Genomic DNA, 6,000 nt, shown 5'->3' with positions numbered 1-6,000 from the left:
TGTTTTGCTTCTCTCTTTTTTCCCTTTGAATGAGCTGCTTTAAGGAACACTGAGTGGTGGAGTCGAAGAAATTTAATAAATACACTTATTATTGGCGGTCTACCCTGCAGATTCGACTCCTTATCATATCCCCTCAGTATCCCTGGGAAGAAAATCCATTGGCCCAAAAAAGCCCACTCAGTCTAAAACTTGCGTTAAAATATTTGTTCAATGGTTAGTAGTTGTAGCTGTTTTTTACATTTAGGGGCCAAAGCCTACTGGACGCGAGCTCCTATTGGTTTTTTCGAAATCTACATCGTTTTCTTCATAATCTTCTTTAATTCTTCTTCCATAAATATTTTGTCCATCATATTCTTAGATATTAGTGCCCGTATATTTTCAAACCTTCACGCCTTGTTCGGAAGTTGGGAGTACTAGTGGCTAGCGCATTTGGACTTCAGTGGATCACATGAACTTGGCAGCCATATTGGATTTTAAGAAAAACTACTAACTAGCACAGTCGCAAAAATACAGGAAAAATCCACTTCAAATTTCTTGTGTAGAATGCTTCAACTAAGTATACTAAAATTTGGAATCTAATTGCGACCAATCCCGTAAATCTGTAAAAACCTTCTCCTTACGAATCAATAAACAATTCGCTCACATCATTATCAGTGGGAGTGCCAGTAAGTTTGTGAAAAAAAATAAAATCAGATGCGCTTTGGCAGCCATATTGCCATACAAAAGTTATGATTACCATAAATAATATTAAAAAATCTTCACCATCAAAACAATTGAAGAGATGGACAAGTATGACACGAAAATTTCTTGTACATTTTTTGGAGAACCATTAATGATCCATGATCTATTTTCATGTAATTCAGTAACTACAAGGGCTAGAGAATTGCTTTTAGTTGGATACAAATCAGTAGGGTAATAAACCTTTTCTCCAAAATGTAGATGCCCTTGGATGACCTTTACGTAGTCTCATGTATCTTAGCAACCGCAAGAGCATGAAGTGTTTTGTCTTACATATTGACCATTAAGCAACAACTTTTTTCCAAAATGCTTGGCTAACCTAAGATGCCCTTGGACCTACTTTCATGTACCTCAGCAAGTATAGGGGCTAGAGATTTGATTTTTCTTGGATAATGATCAGTATAGGACAAAATATTTTCTCCAAAATGGAAGATGACCTTTGACCAACGATCACGTATCTCATCAGCTATTTGGACAACGGTTCTATTTTTTTTGTATGGTGACAAGTATAAGATATTTTTTCTTTAAAGATGGGTTGACCTTGGATGACGTTTGGGCTACTTTCTTGTATGTCAGAAACTAGAAGTTCTACAAGTACTCTTTGATTTATTAATATGGCTAAATTTTCCCAAAAGCTTCTGATGACATTTGACCTACTTTCTTGTATCTCGGCAACTGCAACAATTTCAGATACTACAGAGCATTAATAATAAACAGCAGGTACCTTGTCAAGCTAATCACTTACAGGAAAAGGACATCTCACTAACACTGGATAAAATGCTAGACAAACAACAATATATACACATATACCGATTCTGTACATTTGTCAAATACGTTAAGTATACACGTACATACACTACTAAAATGCACAACTACAGTGTACACTTGGTGTGCAAAATCTGCATTGCGTATACTCATGATCTGCATAGATATACGCTACATATATCAACGTATTGGAATCTTCCATATACAAAGATTTACGTTAGGTATGTAATTAGTGTTGTGTTCCGTATATTACGTCAATATACATAAATATACCGAACGTATATCAAGCATTTTGTCCAGTGTAAATATGTACATACCAAATTTAATGCTGACAAATACGTCTGGACAATTGTGTTGCTTCATATGGAGCAGAAAAGATCATTCTCAGCTAAGTTACTGGACTGAAAATTTCTTTCATTAAAATTACCATGGGGCTTGCGTCCTGGTAATGCTGCTTTCAGATTTAATCTTTCCAGTATTTATGTTCCTGATCCAATTTATTTCGTTTTGTGTTTTCCTAAATAATGATGTTTACTGCTGAATTTATTACAGCTTTAACTCGACTTGTAATTACCATTAGGCTGTAGTGGCAGCATACTTTGAAGCAGTATACATCAACAGTGTAAGCTCTGTACTTGAACTTGTTAAGTGTCCTCGTATTAAAAGAGATGTCCTCAGATCCAACCCTTTCAAGTTTCCTCCACACTCCAAACACTTCCGAGTACCCTCCTCAATTCCTCTGACCTCCAACAATTTCTTTTTGAACGAAGCCATATAGTGTCTGCCTACCTACTACCTACCAATCTACCTACCTAATTACTTACCTACCTACTTACTTACGCACTCACTCACTCACTTACTTACTTACTTACTTACTTACTTACTTACTTACTTACTTACTTACTTACTTACTTACTTACTTACTTACTTACTTACTTACTTACAGTGACTTTTTTCTTTCCTTGATACCTATGTGTACAGACGGACTATTTAATGGTGTACTTGAGTTTATTATTACTAAAATAACAACATGAGTCATTCCTTTAATAAATAAGTAACTTATTTCAAGAGCTCTATATCAATGCATTAAGACACGGATTGCATAAATACATACATCGTGCTATATCCATCCATCCATCCATCGACATACATACACACATACATACATATATACATACATACATGCACATACATACATACATGCATGCATGCATGCATGCATGCATGCATACATCCATCCATCCATCCATCCATCCATCCATCCATCCATCCATCCATCCATCCATCCATCCATCCATACATACATACATACATACATACATACATACATACATACATACATACATACATACATACATACATACATACATACATACATACATACATACATACATACATACATACATACATACATACATACATATACTTAGAACCAATGTCGTCCAATAAGGGAGGCGTGAGTTCAACTTTTATCACACGGATACACTAGTAAATGGCGTGTCTTACTTTATTGTACTTGGGCCTCAGCCCAAGTACATTTGTTTTCATTCCGTGGGAAAAAACTGTAAGGTATAACCATTCCTGGCTGAGACCAGGGAGGGCAAAATGTATTGGCTTCATCTTTCTTGGCATAATAAATGGCGTAATGATGTTAATTGAATGGAAGTGCTGCTCTCAGCCAGTCTTGAATAAGTGAGATGTGAATATAAATGCTTCTCTATCTGAGTTCTGGCCACAAAATCTTCTGAATATAATCAAAATGTGCATCGAAATGCAACAATTAATGCCACCCTCCGTTTCCTAGGCGATGGCACGACCCTTGCTACACCCACTGGACGAGCCAAAGTGGGAGGGGTAATTTCGGTTTGGTCGAACAGGAGGGCTCGAGACCAGAATTTAACATTTAAACTTGAAACATGTTTAATCACTGACAAGATGTGGATTAGTTTAATCAAAGAGAAAGTTTGAAAAGGAAAGGTTTTATATCCCGGACACAATGAAAAACATTACGACTGGAAACTGTACCCCGAGTTGAGAATAGTAATGCCCACAGCGATGGAGAACACTTATCCTTGAGCTGAGAAAACCAGACCATCATTTCGAAATAGAGCTGCAGATTCGAGAAGCTCGTTAAAATAGCTAGGTACACCCCGTAAGGGGTAGTTTCGCGTCTTGAGGGCAAATTTCGCCTCCTTCATTTAGAAATCGTACGTTTGTTTTACCAGGGGAACACATCATTTGACACAAAATTTGCATAGAAAGGGGTCGCCAGTAAGCACGTGGTCAAATCTGGCATAAGAAACAATATGAAATGTTGGGTAAAGCCAGTCCAAAATAAACTGATTTGAACTTTTGTGTTTTGTAATTTATACCACTGCAGTAACATGACTTTTTTTTGACAACATCACACAATGTAATACGTTTTGAAACTGAATACTCCGACGTATTCTGTGTCCCCTTTGCTAAAAAATACGGTATGCCGATTACCATGTAAGGAGATGATGACGTCAAGACAGATTTGTAGTGCGTTTGGTCCTGGATGGTGCACGAAGTTTTGTCGAGGTAGCTTGTGTATTTATTTCCTAATGGGAGATATTAGGGTCGATCTAAAGAAGGCCGAAAAATGTTATGATACTCTAAGCGAGCTGAACTCCAATGCGAATGGTTGGATAATTTGGAGGATGTCTAGACTGATCTCGTCTCATTAAGATTATTTGGCGGTCAGTATTGAATTTCAACTGCGTCACAAGTTTGCGTCGAACGGCCAACGAACGATATTTTAGAAATCTGGAGACATGGCATCGCAGTTTTATTTTAGTATTTTATATTTTACAAAAGATGTAAGAAGCAATGATTTTGTTGAAAATTCTGAAAAAAATATAGGAAGATTTGATCGCGAACACATTTTCACTTGGGGTCAACTAGCCCTGCGTACGATGCTGTGTGTTCCGCTACAGCTAACCGCCCCGCACACCACACCCTGCAAAGACCCGTACGTTGGGTCGGTACTTCAAATCCATTTTGGGACTTGACGTAAAAAGCCAAATTACTGCCGAAATTCAGCGTTCTTGGGCCCAAGTCGTATCCCAGCCTACCTCAGCTACTCGATCGCTTCCAAAAATGACAGTCTTTTATTCACTTCTCGTAAATAACCGTCGATGTCGGCAACTCTCTCGCTAGCCCTGCGTTTGCTGCGAAAACGAGCCCTGCCACTCCTTGACGTGTTCTGCTGGGAGTATGACCAAGCTTCCGAGTGGCAGAGGCTACGGATTCGCAGCAAGCCCTGCGTACGATGCTGTGTGTTAGCTGTAGCACATAGCATCGTACGCAGGGCTAGGGGTCAACATGGGGTCGCAGCCATGTTGCCTCAAAACTTATTTCTGTCTGCACTCAAAACTCAAAAATGTCGCATATGAACCTGAAAAATCGATGTAATTTTGTCAAACTTCGGCGAAATTTCAGCCTATAGACAAAATTTCATCTAGGTAAGGTAAATTTACTGAAATTTGATCGACATATAATCCTGAGCTTGAACGTGACAGATCGCCTTCTCCGGGAAGTCATGCATCCGGCCAGCTGCCCATATGGCCGGGTGCATGAGATTGTTTCAAGCGACGGCGGCAGACCGTACGGGGCTCTGGATATGAACCTACCGCCGGTGTAGCTGTAATAACTGTTGCGTTGTTTTTAATCACCATGGACGAAGTCCGAGGGGACTTATAGGTTTGGTCATGTCCGTGCGTCCGTTCACGCCTAGTACCCAACCCCATACAGATGCACGTCGATTTGTTTCACAATGCTTTCAAATTTGGCCGTGTTAGAGGACTTTTTAGTTTACACCTCCATAGACTCCCATGTATAAGGCAGTTCTCCATAGATTCGCATGTATGATGCCAAGAAAAATAAAAATTTAGTTTCTCATCGTATTCATATTGCCTAAAGGATGCAGTGACACAGTTTTTTTGTCCCCACGGATAAAGTCCAGGGGGCTTATAGATTGGCTCATATCCGTCCGTGAGTCCATCAGTGAGTCCATCGGTTCACGCAGATATCTCAGACATTTTGACAAAATATCATGTGACCTTGGTGACCTTTGACCTCAAATATTACATTATTGTCCATAACTCAGTAACCACAAGTGCTAAACCTTTCATATTTGGTATGATGGGACACCTTATGACGCCACATATTGTACCTCATTAATTATGTGCATATCTTATTTTGAGCGAGCCAATAGAGCTAGAGGTCTGATTTTTGGTATATAGGAATAATTTAGCAATACAATTATTATGACAAAATGTGACGTGACCTCAATGACCTTTGACCTCAAATATATATATTTGTCCACAACTCAGTAACCACAAGTGCTACATCCTTCATATTTGGTATGATAAGACACCTTATGACACCAATATTGTACCTCATTAATTATGCGCATATATAATTTTGAGCGCGCCAATAGAGCTAGAGGTCTGATTTTTGGTATACAGGAATAAC

This window comes from Ptychodera flava, chromosome 7, assembly GCF_041260155.1.
Source record: "Ptychodera flava strain L36383 chromosome 7, AS_Pfla_20210202, whole genome shotgun sequence".
NCBI classification, from domain to species: domain Eukaryota; kingdom Metazoa; phylum Hemichordata; class Enteropneusta; family Ptychoderidae; genus Ptychodera; species Ptychodera flava.
The sequence above is the reverse complement of the archived record's forward strand: the minus strand, read 5'-3'. Positions refer to the sequence as shown.